This window comes from Oncorhynchus keta, unplaced genomic scaffold (assembly GCF_023373465.1).
Source record: "Oncorhynchus keta strain PuntledgeMale-10-30-2019 unplaced genomic scaffold, Oket_V2 Un_contig_659_pilon_pilon, whole genome shotgun sequence".
NCBI lineage: Eukaryota > Metazoa > Chordata > Actinopteri > Salmoniformes > Salmonidae > Oncorhynchus > Oncorhynchus keta.
The window spans coordinates 65001-84191 of NW_026288949.1; the positions used below are offsets into that span (position 1 = coordinate 65001).

Genomic DNA, 19191 nt, shown 5'->3' on the forward strand with positions numbered 1-19191 from the left:
TAATAATAATAATAATAATAATAATAATAATAATAATAATAATAATAAGTCACTGTTTGTTAAGGTATTTATAGACAGTACAACAACAACAATAATAATAATAATAATAATAATAATAATAAGTCACTGTTTGTTAAGGTAGTTATAGACAGTACAACAACAACAATAATAATAATAATAATAATAATAATAATAATAAGTCACTGTTTGTTAAGGTAGTTATAGACAGTACAGCAACAATAATATTAATAATAATAATAATAATAATAATAATAATAATAATAATAAGTCACTGTTTGTTAAGGTAGTTATAGACAGTACAACAACAACAATAATAATAATAATAATAATAATAATAATAATAATAATAATAATAATAATAATAAGTCACTGTTTGTTAAGGTATTTATAGACAGTACAACAACAACAATAATAATAATAATAATAATAATAATAATAAGTCACTGTTTGTTAAGGTAGTTATAGACAGTACAACAACAACAATAATAATAATAATAATAATAATAATAATAAGTCACTGTTTGTTAAGGTAGTTATAGACAGTACAACAACAACAATAATAATAATAATAATAATAATAATAATAAGTCACTGTTTGTTAAGGTATTTATAGACAGTACAACAACAACAATAATAATAATAATAATAATAATAATAATAAGTCACTGTTTGTTAAGGTAGTTATAGACAGTACAGCAACAATAATATTAATAATAATAATAATAATAATAATAATAATAATAATAAGTCACTGTTTGTTAAGGTAGTTATAGACAGTACAACAACAACAATAATAATAATAATAATAATAATAATAATAATAATAATAATAATAATAATAATAATAAGTCACTGTTTGTTAAGGTATTTATAGACAGTACAACAACAACAATAATAATAATAATAATAATAATAATAATAATAATAATAATAATAATAATAATAATAATAATAAGTCACTGTTTGTTAAGGTAGTTATAGACAGTACAGCAACAACAACAATAATAATATATAATAATAATAATAATAATAATAATAATAATAATAATAAGTCACTGTTTGTTAAGGTAGTTATAGACAGTACAGCAACAACAACAATAATAATAATAATAATAATAATAATAATAATAATAATAATAATAATAATAATAATAAGTCACTGTTTGTTAAGGTAGTTATAGACAGTACAGCAACAACAACAATAATAATAATAATAATAATAATAATAATAATAATAATAATAATAATAATAATAAGTCACTGTTTGTTAAGGTAGTTATAGACAGTACATCAACAATAATAATAATAATAATAATAATAATAATAATAAGTCACTGTTTGTTAAGGTAGTTATAGACAGTACAGCAACAACAATAATAATAATAATAATAATAAGTCACTGTTTGTTAAGGTAGTTATAGACAGTACAACAACAACAATAATAATAATAATAATAATAATAATAATAATAATAAGTCACTGTTTGTTAAGGTAGTTATAGACAGTACAGCAACAATAATAATAATAATAATAATAATAATAATAATAATAATAATAATAATAATAATAATAATAATAAGTCACTGTTTGTTAAGGTAGTTATAGACAGTACAGCAACACAAGGCCATGTCTCAAACTTATTTTTTATTTTTATTAATTAAAAGTTATTTTTATTAATTAAAAGTAGGCTATTTATTGTCTTTCAATCAGTTATTTTCTAAATGTATCTGAGAATGTAGACAGAAGGGCTAAAACGGGAGTGATTGATCTGAGGGGGAAATATTGATCCAAGTTAATATTGATCCAAGTTTATTTGCAACAAGTTAGAGATGTTATATTATGTAAAGTAGACTAGGTTATAATGTATAGTAGTGGGTTGTTAGTGATATGTTATATTATGTAAAGTAGACTAGGTTATAATGTATAGTAGTGGGTTGTTAGTGATATGTTATATTATGTAAAGTAGACTAGGTTATAATGTATAGTAGTGGGTTGTTAGTGATATGTTATATTATGTAAAGTAGACTAGGTTATAATGTATAGTAGTGGGTTGTTAGTTATATGTAGATGTTATATTATGTAAAGTAGACTATGTTATAATGTATAGTAGTGGTTTGTTAGTGATATATAGATGTTATATTATGTAAAGTAGACTAGGTTATAATGTATAGTAGTGGGTTGTTAGTGATATGTTATATTATGTAAAGTAGACTAGGTTATAATGTATAGTAGTGGGTTGTTAGTGATATGTAGATGTTATATTATGTAAAGTAGACTAGGTTATAATGTATAGTAGTGGGTTGTTAGTGATATGTAGATGTTATATTATGTAAAGTAGACTAGGTTATAATGTATAGTAGTGGGTTGTTAGTGATATGTAGATGTTATATTATGTAAAGTAGACTAGGTTATAATGTATAGTAGCAGTTTGTTAGTGATATGCAGATGTTATATTATGTAAAGTAGGCTAGGTTATAATGTATAGTAGTGGGTTGGTAGTGATATGTAGATGTTATATTATGTAAAGTAGACTAGGTTATAATGTATACTAGCAATTTGTTAGTGATATGTAGATGTTATATTATGTAAAGTAGACTAGGTTATAATGTATACTAGCAATTTGTTAGTGATATTCATATCAAGGTCTATACCTCGGCTGTAGCCTACAGATCAGTTCACATAATGTTATAGTCCTTCTAGTAGCAGGACAGAGAATGTACTGTATATAACCTACATATCATAGATGACCAGTCTAAACCTGTTCAGGTCAGTTCACAGAGACCATCAGGTTTGTCAGCATGATAAGTGATCATAACTCCAACCTACTCTGACTATTGAATGTCTGACATCGTCTAACCTTATAATAGTGTGTAGAAAGCCAAGACCAACGAGAGTTTGCCCATCTTTCCTACGTCTCAACACATTTATCTGACTTCTAATGTACTGAGAAATATGTGTCACAGTTTCAACAGCCATTTTATAACTGCGTAGGCTACAAACATACTTTTAATTTCATATGAAGAAATCACATAACTTACAGTCACTGGTGCAGACGCCTGTTTTCTTACAGATGAAGTAGCTTTCATAGGCAACTCATTCAACCAGCCTAAACAACAGCAAATAAAAGATGTCAAATGGTCAAAAGTGAATCCTGATAGAGTCATATACATTAGAGAGAGGTATATATATATCCTGATAGAGTCATATACATTAGAGAGAGGTATATATATCCTGATAGATTCATATATATTAGAGAGAGGTATATATATCCTGATATAGTCATATACATTAGAGAGAGGTATATATCTCCTGATAGAGTCATATACATTAGAGAGAGGTATATATATCCTGATAGAGTCATATACATTAGAGAGGTATATATATCCTGATAGAGCCATATACATTAGAGAGAGGTATATATATCCTGATAGAGTCATATACATTAGAGAGGTATATATATCCTGATAGAGTCATATACATTAGAGAGAGGTATATATATTCTGATAGAGTCATATACATTAGAGAGAGGTATATATATCCTGATAGAGCCATATACATTAGAGAGAGGTATATATATCCTGATAGAGTCATATACATTAGAGAGAGGTATATATATCCTGATAGAGTCATATACATTAGAGAGAGGTATATATATCCTGATAGAGCCATATACATTAGAGAGAGGTATATATATCCTGATAGAGTCATATACATTAGAGAGGTATATATATCCTGATAGAGTCATATACATTAGAGAGGTATATATATCCTGATAGAGTCATATACATTAGAGAGAGGTATATATATCCTGATAGAGTCATATACATTAGAGAGGTATATATCTCCTGATAGAGTCATATACATGAAAGACAGGTGTTTTGCTACAGATGTAGGATCTTAATTTGAGACAGTTTACTGAAGCAGAAAAATTATGTGGATTATAATTAACATTTTAAAGTGGAAAGTGGAAAAGACAAACTTCAGAAGCCTTTTAAAACATCAAATACACTGCAAGTTTGAGTTTTCCTGCAACAGGGTGATCAAATTCAGATCCTACATCTGTACAGAGATGATGTCTTTATCTGAAAAAGGAAGTTTGAGTTATTAGCAATGACGTTGCAACTGTCAGCTGCTGTAAACCTAAGTGACTGGATGTTATAGACCCCAATCTGAATAGTTTCTTCCCGTGGTTATAGCCTTTAGCTCTATGCTCAGTCTACCTAGTTCAATATATTGTTGTACGTAAACTTTGTGCAAACTCCACCGCCTGTATTCTGTCTCTTAATGTTTTCTTTCACAAGCAGCACCATATCACCATGTTAAATAATGTGTACAGATGTAGGATCTTTCCAACTCTGAGGACATGTCATTGTGATGTCATTTATTACATTTCAACCTGTTGATAAAGACAACTAGAAGGCTGAACCCAGAAGACAACTCTAAATCAACACTTACTGATATTATCCTAAAATCCTTTCACTCATATCATTGTGTCTCTTTGTTCAACGAATGTCGAGCAGCCTGTGATGTTAATATAGTTGAAAACAGCACTACACTATAGAGGAACTATGGTACAATAATAATAATAATAACAATAATAATTATCATATGAAATGTAGAGGATCACTACACTATAGAGGAACTATGATACAATTACATTATCATATGAAATGTAGAGGATCACTACACTATAGAGGAACTATGATACAATTACATTATCATATGAAATGTAGAGGACCACTACACTATAGAGGAACTATGATACAATTACATTATCATATGAAATGTAGAGGATCACTACACTATAGAGGAACTATGATACAATTATATTATCATATGAAATGTAGAGGATCACTACACTATAGAGGAACTATGATACAATTACATTATCATATGAAATGTAGAGGATCACTACACTATAGAGGAACTATGATACAATTACATTATCATATGAAATGTAGAGGATCACTACACTATAGAGGAACTATGATACAATTACATTATCATATGAAATGTAGAGGATCACTACACTATAGAGGAACTATGATACAATTACATTATCATATGAAATGTAGAGGACCTATGATACAATTACATTATCATATGAAATGTAGAGGATCACTACACTATAGAGGAACTATGATACAATTACATTATCATATGAAATGTAGAGGAACTATGATACAATTACATTATCACATGAAATGTAGAGGATCACTACACTATAGAGGAACTATGATACAATTACATTATCATATGAAATGTAGAGGAACTATGATACAATTACATTATCACATGAAATGTAGAGGATCACTACACTATAGAGGAACTATGATACAATTACATTATCATATGAAATGTAGAGGATCACTACACTATAGAGGAACTATGATACAATTACATTATCATATGAAATGTAGAGGATCACTACACTATAGAGGAACTATGATACAATTACATTATCATATGAAATGTAGAGGAACTATGATACAATTACATTATCACATGAAATGTAGAGGATCACTACACTATAGAGGAACTATGATACAATTACATTATCATATGAAATGTAGAGGATCACTACACTATAGAGGAACTATGATACAATTACATTATCATATGACATGTAGAGGATCACTACACTATAGAGGAACTATGATACAATTACATTAACATATGAAATGTAGAGGATCACTACACTATAGAGGAACTATGATACAATTACATTATCATATGAAATGTAGAGGATCACTACACTATAGAGGAACTATGATACAATTACATTATCATATGAAATGTAGAGGATCACTACACTATAGAGGAACTATGATACAATTACATTATCATATGAAATGTAGAGGATCACTACACTATAGAGGAACTATGATACAATTGCATTATCACATGAAATGTTAAATGTAGAATTATAATATATGAATACTGATATATTGAATTTGACTTGACCACGTCCAGTCAGCTCCATGTTGTATGATTAAACTGACACCAACCTGTCTCAGTAGAAGTAGACTGTTAGGAGTGTTTTACTGTCATTCACTATACTAACATTACACCAGACATTTAATGTATCTACTGTTAGGAGTGTTTTACTGTCATTCACTATACTAACATTACACCAGACATTTAATTTATCTACTGTTAGGAGTGTTTTACTGTCATTCACTATACTAACATTACACCAGACATTTAATTTATCTACTGTTAGGAGTGTTTTACTGTCATTCACTATACTAACATTACACCAGACATTTAATTTATCTACTGTTTAGAGTGTTTTACTGTCATTCACTATACTAACATTACACCAGACATTTAATTTATCTACTGTTAGGAGTGTTTTACTTCACTATACTAACATTACACCAGACATTTAATGTATCTACTGTTAGGAGTGTTTTACTGTCATTCACTATACTAACATTACACCAGACATTTAATTTATCTACTGTTAGGAGTGTTTTACTTCACTATACTAACATTACACCAGACATTTAATGTATCTACTGTTAGGAGTGTTTTACTGTCATTCACTATACTAACATTACACCATACATTTAATGTATCTACTGTTAGGAGTGTTTTACTGTCATTCACTATACTAACATTACACCAGACATTTAATTTATCTACTGTTAGGAGTGTTTTACTTCACTATACTAACATTACACCAGACATTTAATGTATCTACTGTTAGGAGTGTTTTACTGTCATTCACTATACTAACATTACACCAGACATTTAATGTATCTACTGTTAGGAGTGTTTTACTTCACTATACTAACATTACACCAGACATTTAATGTATCTACTGTTAGGAGTGTTTTACTGTCATTCACTATACTAACATTACACCAGACATTTAATTTATCTACTGTTAGGAGTGTTTTACTTCACTATACTAACATTACACCAGACATTTAATGTATCTACTGTTAGGAGTGTTTTACTGTCATTCACTATACTAACATTACACCAGACATTTAATTTATCTACTGTTAGGAGTGTTTTACTTCACTATACTAACATTACACCAGACATTTAATGTATCTACTGTTAGGAGTGTTTTACTGTCATTCACTATACTAACATTACACCAGACATTTAATTTATCTACTGTTAGGAGTGTTTTACTTCACTATACTAACATTACACCAGACATTTAATGTATCTACTGTTAGGAGTGTTTTACTGTCATTCACTATACTAACATTACACCAGACATTTAATTTATCTACTGTTAGGAGTGTTTTACTTCACTATACTAACATTACACCAGACATTTAATGTATCTACTGTTAGGAGTGTTTTACTGTCATTCACTATACTAACATTACACCAGACATTTAATTTATCTACTGTTAGGAGTGTTTTACTTCACTATACTAACATTACACCAGACATTTAATGTATCTACTGTTAGGAGTGTTTTACTTCACTATACTAACATTACACCAGACATTTAATTTATCTACTGTTAGGAGTGTTTTACTTCACTATACTAACATTACACCAGACATTTAATGTATCTACTGTTAGGAGTGTTTTACTGTCATTCACTATACTAACATTACACCAGACATTTAATGTATCTACTGTTAGGAGTGTTTTACTGTCATTCACTATACTAACATTACACCAGACATTTAATTTATCTACTGTTAGGAGTGTTTTACTTCACTATACTAACATTACACCAGACATTTAATTTATCTACTGTTAGGAGTGTTTTACTGTCATTCACTATACTAACATTACACCAGACATTTAATGTATCTACTGTTAGGAGTGTTTTACTTCACTATACTAACATTACACCAGACATTTAATTTATCTACTGTTAGGAGTGTTTTACTGTCATTCACTATACTAACATTACACCAGACATTTAATGTATCTACTGTTAGGAGTGTTTTACTGTCATTCACTATACTAACATTACACCAGACATTTAATTTATCTACTGTTAGGAGTGTTTTACTTCACTATACTAACATTACACCAGACATTTAATGTATCTACTGTTAGGAGTGTTTTACTGTCATTCACTATACTAACATTACACCAGACATTTAATGTATCTACTGTTAGGAGTGTTTTACTGTCATTCACTATACTAACATTACACCAGACATTTAATTTATCTACTGTTAGGAGTGTTTTACTTCACTATACTAACATTACACCAGACATTTAATGTATCTACTGTTAGGAGTGTTTTACTGTCATTCACTATACTAACATTACACCAGACATTTAATGTATCTACTGTTAGGAGTGTTTTACTTCACTATACTAACATTACACCAGACATTTAATGTATCTACTGTTAGGAGTGTTTTACTGTCATTCACTATACTAACATTACACCAGACATTTAATTTATCTACTGTTAGGAGTGTTTTACTTCACTATACTAACATTACACCAGACATTTAATTTATCTACTGTTAGGAGTGTTTTACTTCACTATACTAACATTACACCAGACATTTAATGTATCTACTGTTAGGAGTGTTTTACTGTCATTCACTATACTAACATTACACCATACATTTAATGTATCTACTGTTAGGAGTGTTTTACTGTCATTCACTATACTAACATTACACCAGACATTTAATGTATCTACTGTTAGGAGTGTTTTACTGTCATTCACTATACTAACATTACACCAGACATTTAATTTATCTACTGTTAGGAGTGTTTTACTGTCATTCACTATACTAACATTACACCAGACATTTAATTTATCTACTGTTAGGAGTGTTTTACTGTCATTCACTATACTAACATTACACCATACATTTAATTTATCTACTGTTAGGAGTGTTTTACTGTCATTCACTATACTAACATTACACCAGACATTTAATGTATCTACTGTTAGGAGTGTTTTACTGTCATTCACTATACTAACATTACACCAGACATTTAATGTATCTACTGTTAGGAGTGTTTTACTTCACTATACTAACATTACACCATACATTTAATGTATCTACTGTTAGGAGTGTTTTACTGTCATTCACTATACTAACATTACACCATACATTTAATTTATCTACTGTTAGGAGTGTTTTACTGTCATTCACTATACTAACATTACACCAGACATTTAATGTATCTACTGTTAGGAGTGTTTTACTGTCATTCACTATACTAACATTACACCATACATTTAATTTATCTACTGTTAGGAGTGTTTTACTGTCATTCACTATACTAACATTACACCAGACATTTAATGTATCTACTGTTAGGAGTGTTTTACTTCACTATACTAACATTACACCAGACATTTAATGTATCTACTGTTAGGAGTGTTTTACTTCCATTCACTATACTAACATTACACCAGACATTTAATTTATCTACTGTTAGGAGTGTTTTACTTCACTATACTAACATTACACCAGACATTTAATTTATCTACTGTTAGGAGTGTTTTACTGTCATTCACTATACTAACATTACACCAGACATTTAATTTATCTACTGTTAGGAGTGTTTTACTGTCATTCACTATACTAACATTACACCAGACATTTAATGTATCTACTGTTAGGAGTGTTTTACTGTCATTCACTATACTAACATTACACCAGACATTTAATTTATCTACTGTTAGGAGTGTTTTACTTCACTATACTAACATTACACCAGACATTTAATGTATCTACTGTTAGGAGTGTTTTACTGTCATTCACTATACTAACATTACACCAGACATTTAATTTATCTACTGTTAGGAGTGTTTTACTTCACTATACTAACATTACACCAGACATTTAATGTATCTACTGTTAGGAGTGTTTTACTGTCATTCACTATACTAACATTACACCAGACATTTAATGTATCTACTGTTAGGAGTGTTTTACTGTCATTCACTATACTAACATTACACCAGACATTTAATTTATCTACTGTTAGGAGTGTTTTACTTCACTATACTAACATTACACCAGACATTTAATGTATCTACTGTTAGGAGTGTTTTACTGTCATTCACTATACTAACATTACACCAGACATTTAATGTATCTACTGTTAGGAGTGTTTTACTGTCATTCACTATACTAACATTACACCAGACATTTAATTTATCTACTGTTAGGAGTGTTTTACTTCACTATACTAACATTACACCAGACATTTAATGTATCTACTGTTAGGAGTGTTTTACTGTCATTCACTATACTAACATTACACCAGACATTTAATGTATCTACTGTTAGGAGTGTTTTACTTCACTATACTAACATTACACCAGACATTTAATGTATCTACTGTTAGGAGTGTTTTACTGTCATTCACTATACTAACATTACACCAGACATTTAATTTATCTACTGTTAGGAGTGTTTTACTTCACTATACTAACATTACACCAGACATTTAATTTATCTACTGTTAGGAGTGTTTTACTTCACTATACTAACATTACACCAGACATTTAATGTATCTACTGTTAGGAGTGTTTTACTGTCATTCACTATACTAACATTACACCATACATTTAATGTATCTACTGTTAGGAGTGTTTTACTGTCATTCACTATACTAACATTACACCAGACATTTAATGTATCTACTGTTAGGAGTGTTTTACTGTCATTCACTATACTAACATTACACCAGACATTTAATTTATCTACTGTTAGGAGTGTTTTACTGTCATTCACTATACTAACATTACACCAGACATTTAATTTATCTACTGTTAGGAGTGTTTTACTGTCATTCACTATACTAACATTACACCATACATTTAATTTATCTACTGTTAGGAGTGTTTTACTGTCATTCACTATACTAACATTACACCAGACATTTAATGTATCTACTGTTAGGAGTGTTTTACTGTCATTCACTATACTAACATTACACCAGACATTTAATGTATCTACTGTTAGGAGTGTTTTACTTCACTATACTAACATTACACCATACATTTAATGTATCTACTGTTAGGAGTGTTTTACTGTCATTCACTATACTAACATTACACCATACATTTAATTTATCTACTGTTAGGAGTGTTTTACTGTCATTCACTATACTAACATTACACCAGACATTTAATGTATCTACTGTTAGGAGTGTTTTACTGTCATTCACTATACTAACATTACACCATACATTTAATTTATCTACTGTTAGGAGTGTTTTACTGTCATTCACTATACTAACATTACACCAGACATTTAATGTATCTACTGTTAGGAGTGTTTTACTTCACTATACTAACATTACACCAGACATTTAATGTATCTACTGTTAGGAGTGTTTTACTTCCATTCACTATACTAACATTACACCAGACATTTAATTTATCTACTGTTAGGAGTGTTTTACTTCACTATACTAACATTACACCAGACATTTAATTTATCTACTGTTAGGAGTGTTTTACTGTCATTCACTATACTAACATTACACCAGACATTTAATTTATCTACTGTTAGGAGTGTTTTACTGTCATTCACTATACTAACATTACACCAGACATTTAATGTATCTACTGTTAGGAGTGTTTTACTGTCATTCACTATACTAACATTACACCAGACATTTAATTTATCTACTGTTAGGAGTGTTTTACTTCACTATACTAACATTACACCAGACATTTAATGTATCTACTGTTAGGAGTGTTTTACTGTCATTCACTATACTAACATTACACCAGACATTTAATTTATCTACTGTTAGGAGTGTTTTACTTCACTATACTAACATTACACCAGACATTTAATGTATCTACTGTTAGGAGTGTTTTACTGTCATTCACTATACTAACATTACACCAGACATTTAATGTATCTACTGTTAGGAGTGTTTTACTGTCATTCACTATACTAACATTACACCAGACATTTAATGTATCTACTGTTAGGAGTGTTTTACTGTCATTCACTATACTAACATTACACCAGACATTTAATTTATCTACTGTTAGGAGTGTTTTACTGTCATTCACTATACTAACATTACACCAGACATTTAATGTATCTACTGTTAGGAGTGTTTTACTGTCATTCACTATACTAACATTACACCAGACATTTAATGTATCTACTGTTAGGAGTGTTTTACTGTCATTCACTATACTAACATTACACCAGACATTTAATTTATCTACTGTTAGGAGTGTTTTACTTCACTATACTAACATTACACCATACATTTAATTTATCTACTGTTTAGAGTGTTTTACTGTCATTCACTATACTAACATTACACCAGACATTTAATTTATCTACTGTTAGGAGTGTTTTACTGTCATTCACTATACTAACATTACACCAGACATTTAATTTATCTACTGTTAGGAGTGTTTTACTGTCATTCACTATACTAACATTACACCAGACATTTAATTTATCTACTGTTAGGAGTGTTTTACTGTCATTCACTATACTAACATTACACCAGACATTTAATTTATCTACTGTTAGGAGTGTTTTACTTCACTATACTAACATTACACCAGACATTTAATTTATCTACTGTTAGGAGTGTTTTACTTCACTATACTAACATTACACCATACATTTAATGTATCTACTGTTAGGAGTGTTTTACTGTCATTCACTATACTAACATTACACCAGACATTTAATTTATCTACTGTTAGGAGTGTTTTACTTCACTATACTAACATTACACCAGACATTTAATTTATCTACTGTTAGGAGTGTTTTACTGTCATTCACTATACTAACATTACACCAGACATTTAATGTATCTACTGTTAGGAGTGTTTTACTTCACTATACTAACATTACACCATACATTTGATTTATCTACTGTTAGGAGTGTTTTACTTCACTATACTAACATTACACCATACATTTAATTTATCTACTGTTTAGAGTGTTTTACTGTCATTCACTATACTAACATTACACCAGACATTTAATTTATCTACTGTTAGGAGTGTTTTACTGTCATTCACTATACTAACATTACACCAGACATTTAATTTATCTACTGTTAGGAGTGTTTTACTGTCATTCACTATACTAACATTACACCAGACATTTAATGTATCTACTGTTAGGAGTGTTTTACTGTCATTCACTATACTAACATTACACCAGACATTTAATTTATCTACTGTTAGGAGTGTTTTACTTCACTATACTAACATTACACCAGACATTTAATGTATCTACTGTTAGGAGTGTTTTACTGTCATTCACTATACTAACATTACACCAGACATTTAATTTATCTACTGTTAGGAGTGTTTTACTGTCATTCACTATACTAACATTACACCAGACATTTAATGTATCTACTGTTAGGAGTGTTTTACTGTCATTCACTATACTAACATTACACCATACATTTAATGTATCTACTGTTAGGAGTGTTTTACTGTCATTCACTATACTAACATTACACCAGACATTTAATGTATCTACTGTTAGGAGTGTTTTACTGTCATTCACTATACTAACATTACACCAGACATTTAATTTATCTACTGTTAGGAGTGTTTTACTTCACTATACTAACATTACACCAGACATTTAATTTATCTACTGTTAGGAGTGTTTTACTTCACTATACTAACATTACACCAGACATTTAATGTATCTACTGTTAGGAGTGTTTTACTGTCATTCACTATACTAACATTACACCAGACATTTAATTTATCTACTGTTAGGAGTGTTTTACTTCACTATACTAACATTACACCAGACATTTAATTTATCTACTGTTAGGAGTGTTTTACTTCACTATACTAACATTACACCATACATTTAATGTATCTACTGTTAGGAGTGTTTTACTGTCATTCACTATACTAACATTACACCATACATTTAATTTATCTACTGTTAGGAGTGTTTTACTTCACTATACTAACATTACACCATACATTTAATTTATCTACTGTTAGGAGTGTTTTACTGTCATTCACTATACTAACATTACACCAGACATTTAATGTATCTACTGTTAGGAGTGTTTTACTGTCATTCACTATACTAACATTACACCAGACATTTAATTTATCTACTGTTAGGAGTGTTTTACTGTCATTCACTATACTAACATTACACCAGACATTTAATGTATCTACTGTTAGGAGTGTTTTACTGTCATTCACTATACTAACATTACACCAGACATTTAATTTATCTACTGTTAGGAGTGTTTTACTTCACTATACTAACATTACACCAGACATTTAATGTATCTACTGTTAGGAGTGTTTTACTGTCATTCACTATACTAACATTACACCAGACATTTAATTTATCTACTGTTAGGAGTGTTTTACTGTCATTCACTATACTAACATTACACCAGACATTTAATGTATCTACTGTTAGGAGTGTTTTACTGTCATTCACTATACTAACATTACACCATACATTTAATGTATCTACTGTTAGGAGTGTTTTACTGTCATTCACTATACTAACATTACACCAGACATTTAATGTATCTACTGTTAGGAGTGTTTTACTGTCATTCACTATACTAACATTACACCAGACATTTAATTTATCTACTGTTAGGAGTGTTTTACTGTCATTCACTATACTAACATTACACCAGACATTTAATTTATCTACTGTTAGGAGTGTTTTACTGTCATTCACTATACTAACATTACACCAGACATTTAATGTATCTACTGTTAGGAGTGTTTTACTGTCATTCACTATACTAACATTACACCAGACATTTAATGTATCTACTGTTAGGAGTGTTTTACTGTCATTCACTATACTAACATTACACCAGACATTTAATGTATCTACTGTTAGGAGTGTTTTACTGTCATTCACTATACTAACATTACATCATACATTTAATGTATCTACTGTTAGGAGTGTTTTACTTCACTATACTAACATTACACCATACATTTAATTTATCTACTGTTAGGAGTGTTTTACTTCCATTCACTATACTAACATTACACCATACATTTAATTTATCTACTGTTAGGAGTGTTTTACTTCACTATACTAACATTACACCAGACATGTAATGTCTCTTCACACTTTACAATAATCCCTGGCAGGATTCTCACCTTGTAGCCTGAATTCACAACCAGAACATGTCAAGTCATTGAGATATTTTCTCTTCTGTTCTGTATATTCTGATGGATGAGGTCTGAGCTGGAATGTGAAGCTAACTGAAGCTGGCTAACTTTAGAAAACCAGTATATCTGGCTAGTATCATAGTTTACCCCTCAGGCTACGTTCAGGTTTCAGCATCAGGCAGGTATCAACATGCCGAGTCGTAGGCAACAACCTGGGTTGTATTCATTAGTTTACTCCACAGCCAACAGTTTTAAAATGTTGCTGTCACGCCCTGACCACGGAGAGCCCTTGGTTTTCTATGGTGTTGTAGATCAAGGCATGACTCGGGGTGTTCTAGTTTTCCTATTTCTATGTTGGTGTTTTTGGTATGGTTCCCAATTAGAGCCAGCTGATTATCGTTGTCTCTAATTGGGGATCAGCTTAAGTTCTCCATTGTTGTTTTGTGTTGCACCACGTAGTCACGTTTTGTTGCTTGTTTTGTTAAGTAGTTTCACTTTAAATAAATATGTGGAACTCAACACACGCTGTGCCTTGGTCCGTCCATTACAACGACCGTGACAGTTGCATAAAACACAAACAGTTCACTGTAAACGCTGTACAATGTGACCTAAACAGTTCACTGTAAATGCTGTACAATGTGACCTAAACAGTTCACTGTAAACTCTGTACAATGTGACCTAAACAGTTCACTCTAAACGCTGTACAATGTGACCTAAACAGTTCACTGTAAACGCTGTACAATGTGACCTAAACAGTTCACTCTAAACGCTGTACAATGTGACCTAAACAGTTCACTGTAAACACTGTACAATGTGACCTAAACAGTTCACTGTAAACGCTGTACAACGTGACCTAAACAGTTCACTGTAAACTCTGTACAATGTGACCTAAACAGTTCACTGTAAACTCTGTACAATGTGACCTAAACAGTTCACTGTAAACTCTGTACAATGTGACCTAAACAGTTCACTGTAAACACTGTACAATGTGACCTAAACAGTTCACTGTAAACTCTGTACAATGTGACCTAAACAGTTCACTGTAAACTCTGTACAATGTGACCTAAACAGTTCACTGTAAACGCTGTACAATGTGACCTAAACAGTTCACTGTAAACACTGTACAATGTGACCTAAACAGTTCACTGTAAACACTGTACAATGTGACCTAAACAGTTCACTGTAAACACTGTACAATGTGACCTAAACAGTTCACTGTAAACGCTGTACAATGTGACCTAAACAGTTCACTGTAAACACTGTACAATGTGACCTAAACAGTTCACTGTAAACACTGTACAATGTGACCTAAACAGTTCACTGTAAACACTGTACAATGTGACCTAAACAGTTCACTGTAAACACTGTACAATGTGACCTAAACAGTTCACTGTAAACACTGTACAATGTGACCTAAACAGTTCACTGTAAACGCTGTACAATGTGACCTAAACAGTTCACTGTAAACGCTGTACAATGTGACCTAAACGGGTTCTGTTGCCAAGCGTTTTGCTACGGTGGGAACTAATGAACAGTAGGAGATCACCCTGGTCTATAGACCTATGATACAGTAGGAGATCACCCTGGTCTATAGACCTATGATACAGTAGGAGATCACCCTGGTCTATAGACCTATGATACAGTAGGAGATCACCCTGGTCTATAGACCTATGATACAGTAGGAGATCACCCTGGTCTATAGACCTATGATACAGTAGGAGATCACCCTGGTCCATAGACCTATGATACAGTAGGAGATCACCCTGGTCTATAGACCTATGATACAGTAGGAGATCACCCTGGTCTATAGACCTATGATACAGTAGGAGATCACCCTGGTCTATAGACCTATGATACAGTAGGAGATCACTCTGGTCTATAGATCCAGTACACTCTTAGAATAAAGGGTTCCAAACAGGTCCTCCGTCTGTCCCCATAGGAGACGCTTTTGGGTTCCAGGTAGAACCCTTCTGGCTTCCATGTAGAACCCTCTGTGGAAAGGGTTCTTCATGGAACCCAAAAGGTACAGGGTTCTCCTATGGGGACAGCAAAATAACCCTTTTAGATTCTAGATAGTGTAGGAGTGATCACCCTGGGGCACACAGATGGGCACAGAACAAATTCACCCCACGCATCTAATTAATATCAAAAACATTTTAAGGAGAGTAGGACTATTATAACACTGTCCACCAGAAATATCATCAACTATATGAATACACATAACAATATCATCAACTATATGAATACACATAACAATATCATCAACTATATGAATACACATAACAATATCATCAACTATATGAATACACATAACAATATCATCAACTATATGAATACACATAACAATATCATCAACTATATGAATACACATAACAATATCATCAACTATATGAATACACATAACAATATCATCAACTATATGAATACACATAACAATATCATCAACTATATGAAAACACATAACAATATCATCAACTACATTACACATAACAATCGTCGTCTTACCTTTTATCTCTCAATAGAAACAGTCTGAATGATCATCAGGTCGTCAAAAGTTAGTTTCATTTGCTCTGCTCATTTACATATCAGGTTCTGCCTGTTCTCTCTCCCTCCCTCTCTCTTTACAGCTCTTACAATGTGTCTTGGCATACATTCTACAACTGTCTGGAACTCTATTCTTCTGTCTCTCTCCATCACTTTCTCTGTGTCGTCTGTTGCTGTCTCAGTGTCTTGTCTGGTGTCTCTCTCTGTCATATCCTATTCTGTTGCTGTCTCTGTGTCTTGTCTGGTGTCTCTCTCCATCAAATCCTATTCCTCTGTTGCTGTCTCTGTGTCTTGTCTGGTGTCTCTCTCCATCAAATCCTATTCCTCTGTTGCTGTCTCTGTGTCTTGTCTGGTGTCTCTCTCCATCGTATCCTATTCTTTTGTTGATGCCTCTGTGTCTTGTCTGATGTCTCTCTCCGTCATATCACATTCTGTTGCTGTCTCTGTGTCCTGTCCATTATTTCCTATTCTGTTGCTGTCTCCGTGTCTTGTCTGTCTCTAACCCAACACCATTAAATACAGTTGAGGGTTACTACAATACAACATGACAACACAACTACATAACACCATTAAATACAGTTGAGGGTTACTACAATACAACATGACAACACAACTACATAACACCATTAAATACAGTTGAGGGTTACTACAATACAACATGACAACACAACTACATAACACCATTAAATACAGTTGAGGGTTACTACAATACAACATGACAACACAACTACATAACACCATTAAATACAGTTGAGGGTTACTACAATACAACATGACAACACAACTACATAACACCATTAAATACAGTTGAGGGTTACTACAATACAACATAACAACACAACTACATAACACCATTAAATACAGTTGAGGGTTACTACAATACAACATGACAACACAACTACATAACACCATTAAATACAGTTGGAATGTAGTTAGAACTCAAACTGTTTCCATCAAACAGAAAAACAACAATAAATCTGGATAAACACATTTAGATTTCTAGATGCTGCACTTTGCTGTTTCATTACCCAGACAGCTGTTTAAGGTCAGACCAAGGCAGAGTGTAGTATCAGTACTTAGGGGTCATAGGTCAGACCAAAGCAGAGTGTAGTATCAGTACTTAGGGCTCCGGGCAGCCGAGCGGAAATGGGCTCCGGGCGCAAAAGGCACACCCAAACCCCATGGCATCAGTGACTGGTGACACATGTGGCTTGAAGACTGAAGAAGCCAGTGAGAGAATCTACAGTCTTAACTTTTGTCTTTCTGGTTAAAAAAAAAAAATGTTGGCTCCGGGCAGCCGAGCGGAAATGGAGGAAAACTCGCCTCCCTGCGGACCTGGCATCCTTTCACTCCCTCCTCTCTACATTTTCCTCCTCTGTCTCTGCTGCTAAAGCCACTTTCTACCACTCTAAATTCCAAGCATCTGCTTGGAAGCCCTAGGAAGCTCTTTGCCACCTTCTCCTCCCTCCTGAATCCCCCTCCCCCCCCCTCCTCCCTCTCTGCAGATGACTTCGTCAACCATTTTGAAAAGA

The 19191-nt window shown here is 31.8% G+C and overlaps 2 long non-coding RNA genes across 2 annotated transcripts in view; one reads left to right on the forward strand and one right to left on the reverse strand.

Annotated features, from left to right (window-relative positions):
- The window catches only part of LOC127926007 (uncharacterized), a 20262-nt gene extending 2243 nt beyond the window's left edge, over positions 1-18019 (reverse strand). Inside the window, exons 1-2 of the long non-coding RNA XR_008123051.1 lie at positions 17621-18019; positions 3060-3127 (exon numbers count right to left, since the gene is read on the reverse strand). This is a non-coding gene — a long non-coding RNA (uncharacterized LOC127926007). The remainder of the gene's footprint in view (positions 1-3059; positions 3128-17620) is intronic.
- LOC127926008 (uncharacterized) lies at positions 3332-4099 on the forward strand. Its single transcript, XR_008123052.1, has 3 exons — positions 3332-3395; positions 3548-3742; positions 3778-4099. It is a non-coding gene; the product is annotated as an uncharacterized LOC127926008 (long non-coding RNA).
- Positions 18020-19191: the final 1172 nt, after the last annotated feature.